This window comes from Corvus moneduloides, chromosome 2, assembly GCF_009650955.1.
Source record: "Corvus moneduloides isolate bCorMon1 chromosome 2, bCorMon1.pri, whole genome shotgun sequence".
NCBI lineage: Eukaryota > Metazoa > Chordata > Aves > Passeriformes > Corvidae > Corvus > Corvus moneduloides.
Genome location: NC_045477.1, coordinates 48,813,786 through 48,830,305, shown reverse-complemented (window position 1 = coordinate 48,830,305; position 16,520 = coordinate 48,813,786). Strand labels below are relative to the sequence as shown.

General features: G+C 42.2%; 1 protein-coding gene across 4 annotated transcripts in view; it reads right to left on the bottom strand.

Moving 5' to 3' along the window:
• The window catches only part of MTUS2 (microtubule associated scaffold protein 2), a 269,128-nt gene that overhangs the window by 228,986 nt on the left and 23,622 nt on the right, over positions 1 to 16,520 (bottom strand). Inside the window, exon 1 of one of the 4 annotated variants that reach the window (XM_032099514.1) lies at positions 11,152 to 11,994. The exons of 2 other annotated variants lie outside the window; for them this stretch is intronic. The gene's annotated coding sequence lies outside the window, so the exon portion shown is untranslated. Of the gene's footprint in view, positions 1 to 11,151; positions 11,995 to 16,520 lie in introns of those variants that run through there. One more of the 4 variants, XM_032099512.1, reaches the window with a different exon arrangement.

Here is a 16,520-nt window from a genome sequence, read left to right as displayed (position 1 = left end):
CCTTGGCAGAAAAAGGCAAAGGTTTGTAGCCATTCGCTTACACAAATAAGCTGTCAGCTGGCTTTTCTCATTTATTTAAGAAAGCAGATTAGGTCAAAATTTGTGAATGTCAAGAAATTGTGGACTGCTTCTTTAGCTCACCCAACATGTACACCCATCCATAATCTGAAAGGAACTGCTAAACTCTCACTACTCGTAGAACCAGGTTTCCATTTAGTTAGAATTTGTATTATCCATTTCAAATATACACACAGCAGCTTGATTTGATACTACCCAGTCACGAACCCAAACTTCACACTTAAATATCTCATCAGGAACTCTTCAGAAAGGCTAATATATTGAGCCACTCCAATTATCATTAATAAAATTCTTGTACTTTATTTTGGAGCAAAAGTTGAAGTTTTCCACTCTGGCAAAAGAATCTGAAATACTGCAAGACAACTGCCTGTAATTTTGTGGAGAAAGAGGTTTAAGAGCAGTTTACTTGCTTTAGAAACCCATGGTATGACCTGGAATAGCAAGTACAGACATCCAAGCGCTGCCTAAGAGGAATTAGCACCACTGCTCAAGAGGACTATGATCCAAGAAGTCCTGACCAGCCCAGGTGTGAGCAACAGCACACCATGCAACGCTCCTGCTCCTGTTAAACATGCTTGAGTGCTCCTGAGCACTGAGAAACAGGGCTGTTTATGTATACCTGACCAGGTATTGTACCCTACCCTAAACCAGGAATTCCCTACAGAGGAAAGTTCTGGAGCAGACCGGGCAGGTCCAAGCACTGCAGCAGCCTCTTCTTTCAAGGGTGGCAAAGGGTACAGTCCACATGCAACTTTTCCTTTATCATAGGAGAGGTTTTACTGTCTTATGTTTCAGCCATCTCTCTTCAGCACAAGCAGACACAAAAAAACCATAATGGGGTATTTCTAATTCCTCCACTTGCGTTTCTTTATTAATGCTCTACTCTGAGTCCAGTAGACTGCTACTGAAAATCCTCCTGGCAAACGATGCAGGATTCAAAGAGAAGAACAGAATTGTGTGACTTACTGCTAAAAAATGAATGGTGAGGCTAAACAACAGCTTAGGAAATTATGTAAGGAGTAAGTATACATTCAAAACAAACCCTTTTACACAAACCCGAGAACACTCCACCTAACAGCTTTTAAATAGAATAACTGCTATGCTAGTCAATTGTCTTGATATAAGCTCATCAAAAAAGTAAGATAAACCTTACCACTCTTTTCAGCCCAACACAGTCAAAGAAAATAAGTCTTAAACAGCAATCATTTTAAACTGCATGCCCAAAAATGCCAAAACAAAACAAAAATAAACAAACAAACAAGCCCCAAAAAATCCACAAAAATATAAACACATCTTAGAAGATCTGAGATGTTTTCTGCTGTAGGTCTACAAGCCAACAGCCAAAAGTTATTCGGACCAAACCCTTCACCACTGAAGAATAACACGGAAGAACCAAACCGAGCCTGCCCTTTGTTCCCACCACACAAACACAGCACTCCTCTCTGGGAAGTGATGCTTACCAGTTTCCACGCAGGACTATACACCTCCTTCAACAGTGTCCTCACAAAACAGACTTTCTTTTGCAGCTGTGTGGGTTACAAGAGAAAACTCAGCAGGTTTTCCTTCAAGCACCAATAGTACTAAGAGACTGTCAGTGCAGCCAGCAGCAACCACCACCGATCCCACTCAGCTCAGCTGCTTAACTGAACCAAGATGCAGAGTGCACATGTGTCCTGTGCAGGCAGAAAACGTTTCCTTGGTAATTAGCACCAGAGCCTCCAACCTGGGGAGGCACTAAACTGCACTCATCATGAAAAATTAAACATCACTACTTGAAACAGAAGCATTTGTTCTCAGTGTCAGGTTTTGGCACCACAACAGGAGATGAGAGACTCAATATCAAATAGTGACAACGAAGGCAAACTAGTCAGAAACCCTAGCTTAGCATGCAGAGTATTACACTGGTGACAAGTCAAGGATTTTGTTCTCAGATCTGTTTGTGAGAAGCAGTTTTGTGCATTCAGCAAAGGAATCAGAAGGGAGTAGCAATTACAGAGAGCTGCCGCAGCTGAGCTTTTTACACCATCACACCAGTGCAGCCCATTTCCCAGCAGGATGCTCCTATTGGGAAAACCTGGTATCTGCTCAACATTACTGTTCATCCCACGGCAGTTCAAGCAGTAGGATGTTTCTGAGCAAAACTGTAATGATTCAACAGAGAAATGTTCCACCCAGAGAGGGACAAGACGTTACCTCACCAGAGCCAGCAGCTTTAGTGGATTTATTGCATGTTATCCCACTGTGGTTATTTTTCCTCCCAGTTTTAATTTTGTAGCACATAGTGGTTCCTCGGTACAAGAACAATTTGCATAACCAAGCAGAGACTCATTTTGAGGCACACTTACAACAGCATCCAAATGCCGTGCTGTAAACAGGGCTGGGAATGGCACATCAGTCAGTTTGCTATTAAATCTTAACACTTCCTGAGGGCTGTGTAGTCTTAATTGTATCTTGTGTCTTTGCCACAGCACTGCACAGTGTCATTTCAGTACAAACCAGATGAAAACCCACACGGATTTATCTAATCTGTTCCCCAATGAAAATTTTTGATTCCCATTTTCTCTGGAAACCTAGGAGAAGATAAGGTGCAATACAGAGTAGTGGAAGATTAGAAACACACTGCTGTGATTTTGTATTGGTATACAAAGTGAAACACCAAGGAAGAAGAGAGTGTAAAGTGCTTGCTGCTCTCCCAAAGACACCAAACGATGGTTTTTGGCAACTAACCCTTAAATTTCAGTTTGCTTCCTCACAGTCCCTCAAAATGCATTGCCTTTTTTTCCTTCTTCCTTCGTTATTCTTTAACTTCCCTATGGAGATAGGGTAGGGCACCACTGCATGCTTTATCTGTTTAAATGGTGTTTTAAAAAATCATTTTGGGAGTACACCCATATTTTTTCAATCTCACAGTGGAAATCAGGTTAATGATGCTGCTTTACTATGTCAGCCTGTAACTCAAAGTTCTGTATTTACAAGTACCAAACAAGAATTTGGTGAGGGTATTGCAGCATTCACTTAAAAACACTGTATGTGCCTAATTGGAGATTGAGCTTCTGGACTGCTTCAGCTTTTATGTAGCTCTCTGTTTATGTTTGCAAGTCCACCCTATGGTCTGCATCCTTTTGTATATACACAGCTTCTGTGACAATCATCTATGAGATGTTTTCCTCATGCTTCTCGGTTTTAATTATTCAGTGTCGGAATTAATAAACAGCTTAGAAAATGAAAATGTCACAGCTTAGTGCAGAATGCATCAATTAATAAAGTAGGATGCAGGACAATTTAAAGGTATATTCCCCAGTGGCAAGAGAGCTGATCCTCTTCCATCTGGAACACAAAGCAAAAATATCCCATTGACTGCAACAAGAGCCAGGGGGCTTAAAAGATTCTCATGACCTTACAAATTAAGACAACCTACTTTTCATGAACAGTGACAGAACTTGTAGTCTAAGCATCATTTAAGAGCTCTAAAGTGCACAGTATGCTTAAAGGGACCAAATTTACTTTAAAAAAGCAACTTGCAGATCTCATGAAAAATGTTATAACGGTTTGATCCAAATGTGTGCAATCAAAACCACAAAAACTTGCTAGTCTCTCCCGTTCACTCAACTTGTCCTATAGTGAAATACCTTGGGGAAGGAAACAGGCCACAGGCTGTAACTTTTAGATTTTTTTAATTCTTTGAAGTACTTGGTCTGGGCATAAGCAGAGAGGTTGATAGGTGCTTCAGAGATCAAAGGGTAGTTTGGGCTTAGCTTTATCACCTGGATTTGAAGAAATCGCTGAGATCTGATTGAAGAAAGATACACTTATTCACTGGCTTCTACCATAGATTCTGCCTATGTGCAAGAATGTAATAATAATGCTTACAGAAGCATCCATGGGGCTCTGAAAACACCTAACACAACCCAACAGATCCTGATACACCATTTGTAGAGGCAGAGAGAAACAAAAGAACGTAAAAATTGTGACATGGCTCCTCACAATCTCTCTAGCCTGGATGCAGCGGTGTCCCTGTTTCCTTCTTGCACTCCTAAAATTTCTTTTCACTGCAACTGCTTTCAGCCATCCATCAGAGAAGCAGGTTGGGGGAGATTTTCAAAAGAAGCGTCCCAGTCTCAGCTTGGGGACATGGACCTGCTCAAGGCAGGCAAAGCCCAGACAGTGTGGATCCAAAACTACATTTTCTTCCCAGGGACATCTGAAGCAACACACAATAACTATGCATGTTAGAAAACCACTTTTTCTGAGGGATCAATGGCAAATTATGTATTAAATTCACATGAAGAACAACAGCTTGGCAAAACAGGTATTTCTTAACAACAGTAATCCTCACCAGCTGATTTCCTGTCAACTATGTCCAGTGTACTCCTGCTAGTAGAAACCAAGTTTCCTTCTTGAAACAGGCCAGGCATTTTAGGCCCAACTGAAAAAAAAATTTTTTTCTCATCTCAACTACTTACTATGTTTAACCCCTTGAGACATGTGTCTTCTACTCCCCTGTCATCCCCAAACAGGTCCTCACTTTCAGTTGCTCATAGGCAGGCCATCAAGTGCTGTAGGCTTTATACAAACACGCAGTAAGAAATGGATACCACCTCAAAAAGTTAAAGCAGGATGAGTTAAAAAGCAAGCGTGGGGCGAATCCAAAGTCATGTGGAAGAAACACAGAAGTAAAAAGCTTTGTCCCAGATCAGTGGACAGGTAAGTAAAAGAGAGAAGCACTGATGACCTCCTGATGCTCAGTTTAGTGCTCTGTTAGTAGAAACTCTTCGCTTTAAGCACTTCATCCTTCTACTATAAAAAACAAGCACCTGATGTGGCTGTGGAGAGAGAGAAGGCTGTATGTTCACTTTAGGAAATCTGGAATTTCAAACACAATGAAACTCTACAATTTAACTCCCCAGGGCATCTATGAAAACCTGTGCTCTCTGTGGCTGGGAAAGGGTTCTCAGAAAGACATACATTAGTTGTGTGCAAAAGCATTTTCTGAGACAACGAAACATATATCACATCTTAACTGAGAAAACACAGACTCACAGTTAAAGTGGAAATTATTTTAATCTGTCCTGTGGCTGACAAATTAAATACAGAAGTGTTAATCCTTGAAGGCATATAGACATTTGATTAGGCAAAGTGTATTGATTGGTAAAAATTAATTCCAGCATCAAAACCTGTATTGATTGCTGCCAATCTGCTTACCCAGTTTAACTAACATGGCCTAAGAGACTCATGTTTAGCGAGGGTGGCTCTGTGGAGGGGCAGTTCCCCTTTCCCTTTCTGCTCTTTCCTCCCCATTTAACAGGACTCCACGGTGGTAGCCTTCTTCCCCCACACACTGTGGCTGCCCACCCACTTTGCTTATGCTTAATTCCATTTCTATCTCCATTTTCCACCAGCAGGAGCTAAGACTGAACACTGGGATGGGTGTTAGATGCAGAAAAAGGTGAGTTGCTGCAGGTAGAGGTATGTGCGGCAGCTCACTGGTGACAGGCCATCCACTGCCCTTCACTGGGCCTTCAGTGCCAGCACAGGGCTTCAGGGACACTTGTGCCCTGTGCTGCTCCCTTCCCAAGGGTCTTGAATGAACAGTGCCATAAGCTTGTGTCATGCTCAGTCTGGCACAGTCAAGGACTTACTTAATCCTCATCCACTATTAAGAGACACCGCATTACAAGATGACAACTTGAACCTCTTCTCCTTCCTAGCACTACTGTTTACGTATTTCAAATAATTTCCACAGATCTGTGTGTTTACATTTGTCTTATTTGAGCCTTACAGATAGAAAATCTACTATTGCCAGTTCCCCAGCTAAAAACTTCTCTCTGTTCTCAGCAGAGCTTGCAATGCCTCCCAGTCCAGTACTACCTTCAAATTCAATTGACTTTTGTATTCACAAACCAGACTTAATGGGAATTCCTGTGGGAACACAATGGATGCATCCCAATTAAAAGTATGACCATCTATCATTGATGCCACATCAGTGTGTCTGATATTATCTGGGCCCAAGAAAATTTGGTGTGGTAGGCAAGAGTAGGAGGCAATGGCAGAAGGTGTTCCTGCCTGTGGTAGGGAAGCTGGAACTAGCTGATCTTTAGGGTTTCTTCCAACACAAACCATTTTATGTTTCTGCAAACTATATCAATACAAGGTCAAAATTAATAATGTCATCCTCAAAAGTCACTTGTATATTCTGTAATTTTCTTTTATTGAACCACATTTACACTCCTGATGAGCCCATTACCTTCACGATAACTTATGATTTTTCTCTTAAGAGTTTAACTATTACTTTACTCCAGTCAGGATTTAACAGTATCTAAAGACATATGCCATAATTATTCTTCTAAATCATTGCAATATTGGCCTTCTCAAATGGAAGATAATTCCAAAATTCTCATCACTGCTAAATAAATTTGCAATGTTGTAGTAAAGGTGTACGTAATTCCCTATTTCATAGATGCTGTCCCTCATACCTGCAGGGCATCTCTAACTTCCTCTTGCTCTCTGATGAGTGTAGCTGTTTATTTAGTGTTTCATTTATCAGCTATCCATGCACATTAGGTGATACCTTGGGGGGGGGGGTGGGGGGGGGTCCAGCATCAAATGCATAAATGAACAAGGAAGTGTGGGAGAGAGAAGTCAGCTACAATGAAAGGGTTGAAATGCAAAATATTTTGAAGTCTTACTGCATTCTTTTCTGGGCTACTCAGAATAAATGTGAATGACCTACATACTGTGCATACACACGAACTTATCAATTGGGTTAGAAAGGTTACATACACAGTGGCCCAGCTCCAAAGCAGCTCAAATAGAGCCCTCACAAAAAGAACCTCAGCCTTGCCTATTCATGTTAAAACAGAGCTATTTCTCTTTACAGTTTTCTGTTTCATAGTTCACTATTCTCACCTCTCTTGGTATTCACTTCAGTGATGGACTCAGTGCTTGTCATTCAAGTAAGGAAGGATCTCTGCAGATATGAAATGCAATGCAAATACAAAGCTTCACAACTTTTTTTTTTGACCAGCATTTTCATTTTAATTTGTCAGCTCAGTTAATGAGTGGTTTAACTCCAAAATTATAGCAACCCTGAAAAGAGTCTATAAAGTTTTATTCTGTCCATTAAGATTAAACTCGTATTTTTTCTACTGGCCTTCAGTGTTGCACCAAAATAAAACAGATCTGGTGTTGCCACTACAGTTACCACAAACACATAAAAAATCATGCAAAGACTAAGCACTGAGCAACATAAATCAGGATGCATAATTACACAGCAGCTGCTCACTGGCAGGAAGGAACCCTGCAAGCAAAATTTGGCCTAGTGATTTGGAAAAGGATTCAAACAAATGCCTACACTTCTCAAATGGCTAAGACTTAGTTTAATGTTAGCGACGTCCAAATCATCACAACTCTTTACAACTTATTTTGTCTAGGATGTGCAGTCATAAAAAATACTGCTCAAGTGTCAACTCTTTTATTTCAAGCCGCTTTTGTTGTTACCTCCACTCTTGGGATCAGAAACAAAAGGTGTGTAGATCCCCAGAAGATGCTCTGGGAATGCAGACACTTTTTGTATACACATGCATCCAGTGTACAGGGGTGTCAAAGGGTTTTGGCACTGCCCAAAAAATTCCCAAATTGCTTTTCTGAATTTAAGTGACTGCTTCCCCCTTGAATGCCAAACATGCTCCTCCACCTCTTCTCCTGGTATCTAGCACTGGGTTCTGAGGCATAGTACTGCAAGAGGCCAGAAGCCTGAAAAGAAGCAAAAATTAGCACCTAGCTTTAAATAAGGCTTTTTAGCCCTTTATAGGATTTAGCCCTTGCTTTCCTAAAGCTCACTCATCAAAAGTAGTTTTTGAAAATGGGATGTGGGTGTTTGAAAATCTTAAGACATTACTAAGGTCAGGGAGACTGCTGCTCTAAGGGAGCTGAAAGCTTTACAGGGAAACCACAGGAGCACAGGGGAAAAAGGCTTTCAATACACAGCCCTGTTTACAGTTACCAGCACGAGCATCCTTTTGGGGAGAAAAAGTGATTTCCTTTGCAAGAGGTGTCCCAAACAGCCCACCGCCTGCTCCAGCACTGACCCTCCCATGGGGAAGAGGGGACCTGCAGGATGTTTCCATCTGGCTCACAACCATCTCCTGCACCAAACAATACAGAGGGCTCTGCTTCGATGGGCAGCTGGACTAGGTGACCTTCTGCACTCCCTCCCAGCCAACACTACATCCTGGATCCTAAAAGGAGCGGGAAATAAGCCTGTTGATTTACATTTCTATATATAGGTATGTTCAACACATGCACCAATGGCCTGCCATCCCACTGAGCGGGGAGGATGGGGGAAGGGAGTGCTGATCTCAGTATCAGAACCTGAGATCCATCAGATCCCAGGATGCAGACACATGGGTAAGCAGGGTAGCACACTGTTCCAGATAATGACAATAATCTTTTCAATGTATTAAAAACTCAGCCAGAAAGGTGATAAAGGAAATTTTGGGGTGAAAGGAAAGATCAAAATAATAATAGTTTCAAAGCACTCTACTTATTTTAGACATTCTTACAGCATGTTTCCATAGGAACTGGAACGCAAAGGAGCACACTGCAGCAGCGTTCACAAATGTTGTGTGGTTTAGCGGCTTGTAAAGCATCAGTTAAGGGCACCATGACCACTCTGAGAGTGCCAGGCACCTGCTGCCTTTGCTGCACAACAGGATCTTAGTTATGATGTTTTGCAAAACCTAGGAAAATAACATTTTTTCCCATATTTTTTTCCTGTCATCCTGCAGGCATGGCTGCTTACACATCCGTGTGTAGCCACTCCCCACCCAGACCCACTTCATGTGGGGCATGAAGACAGCAGCGTTTAACCCAGGTTGCTTGGCTGCTGTGGAGGTGGTGTGTCCTAAGGAGTAGCATGTGGGCCTGGTTTTTGTATCCATCTTTTGTACCCATCTGCTGAGTGACCTTGTGCAACTCACGTCAGGTAAGGTCTGCTCCATCTGTCAGCTGCCGAAATGCATCACACCCAGCTCAGCACGCGAGCAATTCTCTGGCCAACAGGAGAGCATCTATCCTGCCTGAGACACCCACACCATGGACAGGTCTCTTGTTCCCAAAGCATGCACCTAGTCACTTCCATACACTTAGCCCTTTTCCCACATGCCAACGGGCCAGGTGACAATTGATTCTTTTCTCCATTCAAAATTGGCTGCTACAAAGTGAGGTCTGTGCTGCAGCTCACCAAAACAGCATTTAACTGCATGAAGTGGTGTTGCATGTCTTGGAGCAAGGCATGGGCATGGGGGTGCTTTTGGTAACCTTGCTAGTGGGACAGCACTGGAGGATGTTTATGATGTGGAGAGCCAGACCTGGTGTAGTGTCACCCTTAACTCATCCTGTGTCAGCCTCCTCCATAAGCTGTCCTCAAAACTGAAATGGGCTCTTTGTCAGAGGGAAATAATTGGTTGTCTCCAAAAGACAGCATTGAAAGCAAAGAAACCCAGCCTACCAGATCCAGGCAACAAGGACCTGGGACTAAACTGGAGAATTAAGCTATTTAACTGTGTTACTCAAAGAGAACAAGGCTGCTCCAGAGTGGGATGAACTGTGCACCTCAGCCTGTGGTGGTGAGCCTAAATGACCAGTTTAACTTTAGATGGTAAAAATGAGACAAAATTACTCCCACCTCCTGTGCTGTCATTCCTCAGTGCACACAACGGTGCAGTGGCAGCAATCCCATTTGTAAAGGACTTTCTTACCAGCTCATGACAAGGGCTGTGCAAGCATTGGTTACCTGTACTTCTGGATTGAGAAATAAACAGAACTTTGTTAATTATGGATTTGAAAACCCCCTAATATTAATATTTACTGAGACCTGCTTGACTCATACAAGTTAAGGTGGATAATTTTTAACAATCAGGATAAAACACATTCTTCCTTGGACTTGCCAGGTTTAACTTCACACGCCAGTAAGAAACTAAGCCAAAATGCTGGCCAAAGGCCTGTGTCCAGAAGTATCATCCAGACCACAGCCAGCAGAATCACAGAGAATCACAGAAGTTGGAAGGGACCCACAAGGATCACTGAATCCAACTCTTAGCCCTTCACAGGACACCTCAGCCCAAATGCTCCATCACTTGTAACCACTTACAAATATATTTATGCTGTTGTGGAAATGCAAAAAAACTATTCTTTTTTTTTAAGTTGCATTTTGTAAATGAATTCAGTTGTTGCCTACAGCACCGAGGTATTTTATAAACGCTGTAACAAAAACGTATCAATTTAGATATTTAGATACTCCACATACTGCAACATTTTTCTCAGCAAAACAACTCCCACTGTAAATACTGCCATAAAAATTCATATTTAATTACATATTTAACAAAGAAATATAGATGTAGGATGTCTGAACCCAGCTCTCATTTCAAATGTTACAATGACAGCTTCAGTCAGTGTAAGGATAGAAATATCTGGGAAGCTGTGACAGCCTCACACTGAAATTCTGTTTAAAACCTGATTATTTAAAAGAAGACAATTCTGATTATTCAATCTCTTTTCACACCTCTCCAACAAAGCAGCTTTGGGAAGGTGCATTAAAACTGTATTCCACTATGTCTACACCTTGTATTTTAAGGATCAGAAGCAGTATGTTACAAATACACATATTATCTATGCTTTTGTGTCTCTGAAGTCATACACTGAGGTGGCAGAAGACATACTTTAATGTCAATTTTCAAATCTGAGTGAAATTTAATGACTTAAACCAGTGCTGTAACAAAGACACTAAAGCAGGATGTAAATTTTGCTCACCTGCATGTACTTGCACAACTCCAGATGCAAACACTGACTTTCCCAATGGGGAGTAAAGTCACAAGCCACAGTGAGATGTACTAAACACCAGTCTACTTCACAGCCCAAACTAAACAAAACAACACATATCAGCATTTAGTATATAGATAATGTAGAGGTATTAGAATTTCTGGTTTTACTGCTGTTTTTACCTTGGATAACTCAGTCTCTAATAAAGAAGAATACAGTGTTCTACACTGGACAAGCCAGCTGCTGTGAACTCACCCAAGCATTCAGCTTTCTGTTCTGGGTTCCCTTGTGGGCAAGTCAGATCCAGATCTTCTCTCTCGCATCCGAACTTGGTCTGTTTTTACCCAAGACCACATCTCACTCCAAGAAACCATTGCTTTTATAAAGAGCACCAATGCCCAGAGTGAGCCCAGCAAGGGCCAGGCTGCAGGACTTCTCTAGGGGCTAAGAACAAGTAGGAATCTGCCAACCTGGCCACCCACTCCTGAAAGCATTTCTCCAGCTTAGCTTTCCCACCACAAATTCTTGATGCAGAGAAACAATTGAAAATAAAACGCAATCCAGTCATTTATCCTCCGGGCTGGAGAGAAAGAAGGAGACTGCCACAGCAGCGCCTGTTTTGAATGCTTGGCAGGTACACAAACACAAGGGGGATGATGCTATAGATAAGCATAGACAGAAATAGCTAGAAGGATGAGCTGGCTCAGGGTAGCAGTGGTGAAAGGCAGCAATCTCCCTTCTCCTGTGATTGCACCAAAACTAGCAGCTGACCCGCAGACTCACCGAGTGTTGGCAGGAGAGGGTCCCCCCAAGCTCTGAGCATCACACTGGAAATATCCTCCTCGCACAGATCCCCTTCCCCATCTTGGATACATTTGAAGGCTGCATCTTCTCAGCCTGCTTCTGACTCAGAGCATAAAACCTGCTTGCTGCCTGTCAGGGGTTTTGGTGCTGTTCCCAGAATCCTACCAGGAAGCTGCAGCTCACAGATCCCCCTGCGCCAGCAGGAAAATCCAGTAACTGTGGCTCATAAAATAGTGCCAAAGCACCAAACTGAAGTATCTGGGCAGGCACCTCATCTCTCCCCCATGAGCAGCCTCACACAGCTCTCCCTACCGCTTGTACCAGCCCACAAAGAGACAAGCACAGAGACGTCACCTGGCACTTATGCAACTCAGCTGCAAAAACACGAAACAGTTAAAATCAAGAGTTTCACCTACCTGTCACCATTTAATAACCCTTTGTTTCCCACTCCCTTTCTGTATGGCAACGAACTCTGATTTTCTTCTAAAATTGGAAGAGTCTCACCTGAATGTGCCTGCACTGGGGAAGAAGGATTTAAAATCTTGCTTTTTAAAGCTGCTTGAGGAGGAAAAGATTCATCAGTGCTTCCTTTACTCTGTGCAGTATCAATATCCAGGAACCCAGATCTTTGGCTGTTGGTATGATGGGACAACCTGAGAAATTTCACGGCTTGATATGGGTTGAGATGGGCAAGGACACTGGGCTCAGCTAGAGGTGGCAGTCTGGGAAGAGAGACAATCCTACTCAATCTGAGAAAAAAGAGAAGGAGGGAAGTAAAGAAAGGGTAGAGTCACAAGCATCACTGCTGTGGTTTAACTGGTGGGGAGCAAGGATTGTGAGGGCAGGACCAGGCGTGTATCAGAGCAGAGACAACTACAGAAGACTAGGACTGGGTCACAGACATGTGAAACTGTGCAATACAACAGAATGCATGAGTGGGGCAGGCAGGCAGGAATGTGAGAACACAACAGAAGGAGGGAACAGGCATGGGAACAAAGTGATGTCATGAGAAATGGAAGAAGAATGATCTGAGACACAAAACTCAGTGCTTAGGAAAAAAACCCAAGGAAAAATAAAACTCAAACTAACACCAACCTCATTTTAAATCATTTTATTAACCTGTTGAGCCTGAAGACATCACATTCTGACACATGTTCCAATTCCCTTGTTTACTCCCTTGTAACCACTGCAGAGCTGCACCTGGGGGTACATTACTTCACCCACTGAACCATGCTCCTGCGTCCAGCATGAGGTGAGGGACAATCCTGAGAGCAAAGGGACTCAGGACCACTAGCACAGCAGTGGTGGCAGGGCAGACAGGAGCCACGCCACCACAGAGCTCTTCACCTCCCATGGCACCACTACACCGACCCAGTGGAGGGGCTCATACAGATGTGGGACCAAACACTGCTATTCTGGGAGAGCTGCTGTCATGCTCACCAGCTCCCAGCACTGCCAGCTCAGGTTGCTTGAAGAAATCTCATAGGCTATAGCCATCCATTAAATTAGTCATTCCCAAGTAGTTTCCCAAGGACAAGGTCACCTTCCAAGATAGGACTGAAACGGGTGACTGCATGCACACTGCCTGATGGGGGCATGTCCTGACCCTCTTAACTCCTGAAAATACACCTAGGAACCCACTGGTTCAGAAAGCTGCCTGGCAGGGGTCAAGTTCAGGCCAGGAACTGCTCCAGCAGCTAGGCTCTCCTTGGGGCCTGGCAGTGCTCCTTGCTAATAGAGACAAACCTGCAGCTTAACATAATACTACAGCTGGTCAGAGAAAACCTATTATTTTTTCATCCCCCTTCGTTTGTCATGACTACTCCAGGAAATCAGAAAAAAAATAGCACGTTTTTCATAGTAGAGAAACTCAAGAACCTCAAATAAATGGCTTTTGAGATAGGGCTGATAAAGAAAAACCTTAGGTTCAGAAAGATTAAACCTAAAAGGGACAGCAGAGATACAAAGGGAAACTTAAATTTGATGGGAAAAAAAAGAAACAGCAAAGGATAGTTTTAAACAACTTGTGCCCAGAATCTTCAGTAACATTTATTTGCTGTTTTCCATGAAGCAAACCCATTATTGTTATAAAAATTACTGCACATTTTTCTGATTATGTTGTTTTGTTAGATAAGAACCAATGTTGTGTGACAGTGCTTCAGTAGTAGCACTAGACCACTCACTGTAGATTAAATTACAGATTTTCAAACTCATTAAATAAATACATGGACCATTAAAATAAAAAGTGTGTTTGAAAAATTTGTGGGGTGTAAACTGTTCCTTTTTAAAACATTCCTACCAGCTAGGGTTACCTCTTTTCAAATTAATGGAGAAGTAAGTTTGAAAAGCAAGTAACTGCAACCTAAAGAAACTAAGCAGGAAATTTTTGGCAGTTGATTGGGGTAAGTACTTTGCATCAAGCAGCTGATGACTGCAGACCTGCCTTGTGTTTTTTGCACTATTTTCACAATAAGGTGAACAGTTACCACATTTTCTTTGTCAAAGGGGAGAATACAGTTGGAGTATTTACAGTTTGATGTTTACCATTCAAATGATGGGTAAGAAAACAAGAACAGGAACAGATGGGCTTCTTTTAACTGAATTTAAGTTATTTAGAGCTATTTCTGGTTAAAAAAAAAAAACAACACACACCAAAAAACAAACACAATATGCCTTCCTGCTTCGTAATACTCATCTCAGATTTAACATCTACATTTGCTGAAATAAAAGTGAACTGGACTCCAGTTTTTAAAGTACATGATTAATACAATTTAGTGCCCCATTTTTGACTTGCAAAGCTGTTGAAGGAACTGTTTTATTTGCCAAGAGTCCTTAAATATTTCTTTATCCTTTCACTGGGATTTGCTTGCTGACTACTTTCACAGCTAAATACCTGCCTTGTATGTTTGATCTTCCTCACCAGCACCCCAAGTGAAAAAGCTGTCTTAACCTCTTTATTCCACCAGGAATAAACACTTTTGAAAACTAACTGGGAATCTCCTTATAGGCAACAATATACATACAGCTTATTTTCCCAGTATAGTTTTAGGAGGACACTCTTCCACCTGAATTAACATTATATAAGGTCTTGCGAAAGACCAGAGAGTCAGTTTGCCTCTAGGAAATAAACCAGTGATAGATACCACCACTCCTGGCTCAGTCAAGCCAGTAACAGCCAAAAAAACCCATACAAACCCTGTCATAACCAAAAAGGGATATCCCCAAAAATCAGATACAAAAACACCATGAACCCAAGCAGCTCCCAAGAGCACGTGCAACAGCACTAGAAAAAAAAACCTAAAGTATCTTCTTTCTCTACAAAGAACTTGTATGTCATGATGATATGGTTGTGGCTGGGATAGAGTTAATTTTCTTCATAGTAGCTACTACTGGACTCTGTTTTGGATTTGTGCTGGAAAACATAAAGTGTTGGTAATTGAGGGATGTTTTGGTTACTGCTGAGCAGCGCTTACACGGGGTCAAGGCCTTTTCCACCTCTCACCCCACCCTGCCAGCAATGGACTGGGGGTGCACATGGAGTTGGGAGGGGACAGAGCTGGGACAGCTGACTCCAGCTGACCAAAGGGATATCCCAGACCATGTGGTGTCATGCTCAGCATATAAAGCAGGGGGAAGAAGGAGGAAGAAAGGGGGAATGATGGGAGTGATGGGGGTCGCCTCCCAAAGTCACCATCAAGCGTGATGGGGTCCTGCTCTCCTGGGGATGGCTGAACACCTGCCTGCTCATGGGAAGTGGTGACTTAATTCCTTGTTTTTCTTTGTTTGCATCATATGCTCTTGCTTTCCCTATCAAACTGTTTTTATCTCAAGCCACCAGTTTTCTCAATTTTACTCTTTAAATTCTCTCCCCCCTCATGCTGGTGGGGAATGCATGAGGGGCTGACTTGGGGCTAAACCATGACAAAAAAATACAAAATATTTCTACAGTTCATATGCACGACCTGTCATCTTTTTAACTTCCTGGCCAGTTTCAAGCAACTGTGATGGAAGTGTTGAATTCCCACAAGCTCTATGAAAGTTGGTGATCAGGGAGTAGAGCTCAGGAGAGCCTAGAAAGTAGCTTTAACTTCATGTTCATGTGACAACAGAAGGTCTTCATGGGAAAATTTTTCCTTAATGATGAGAAAGCTGCAACTGGAATAAGTATTTCATGATACACCAAGGAATTAATCTCTTCATCACAGTTTCTCTCCCATGGTGACTGTCTATTGTCTAATGAGGTGCTACTGCAACTGATGTTTCCATGGCAATTCCAGCATCACTAAGGACTCTCCCCTGTGTGGCTTCTCTGTACAAAAGGGCTTGGTACAACTCAGTCAAAAAGTGAACTGATCATGAGGGACAAATCCAAATAGAAACCAAGCTCACTAGTTCTGCTAGTTTTGTGACCACTAGCATAATTCTGTGGTCTTGAAACCCAAGAAATTGTCATTTTTTAAAACTGTACTGATTTTTGGAGTACAGTGTTTCATGGACATGTTAATTGATAAATGCAGCAGTTCTTTATGTGAAAAGGATTTACTCTTTTTCCTGAATCAACGTTTGATTTTAAAGACTGTCCCATTGCTTTCATGGTAGAATGTAAGGTGATTGGAGCTCCCAGTGCTCATAAGAAAACTCTCTGAAATTGATTGAACACAGTGGAAGTGTACCAGATAGTTGAGAAACAGCTTCTTCCTACCCTTATTTTTGCTGATACTCTTATTTGAACATGATAAGATGTGCTGTATACAAGAAAAACTCTATAAATACTCATAACACTACATGAGAACCATATTTACATGCATGAGACTTGTTTG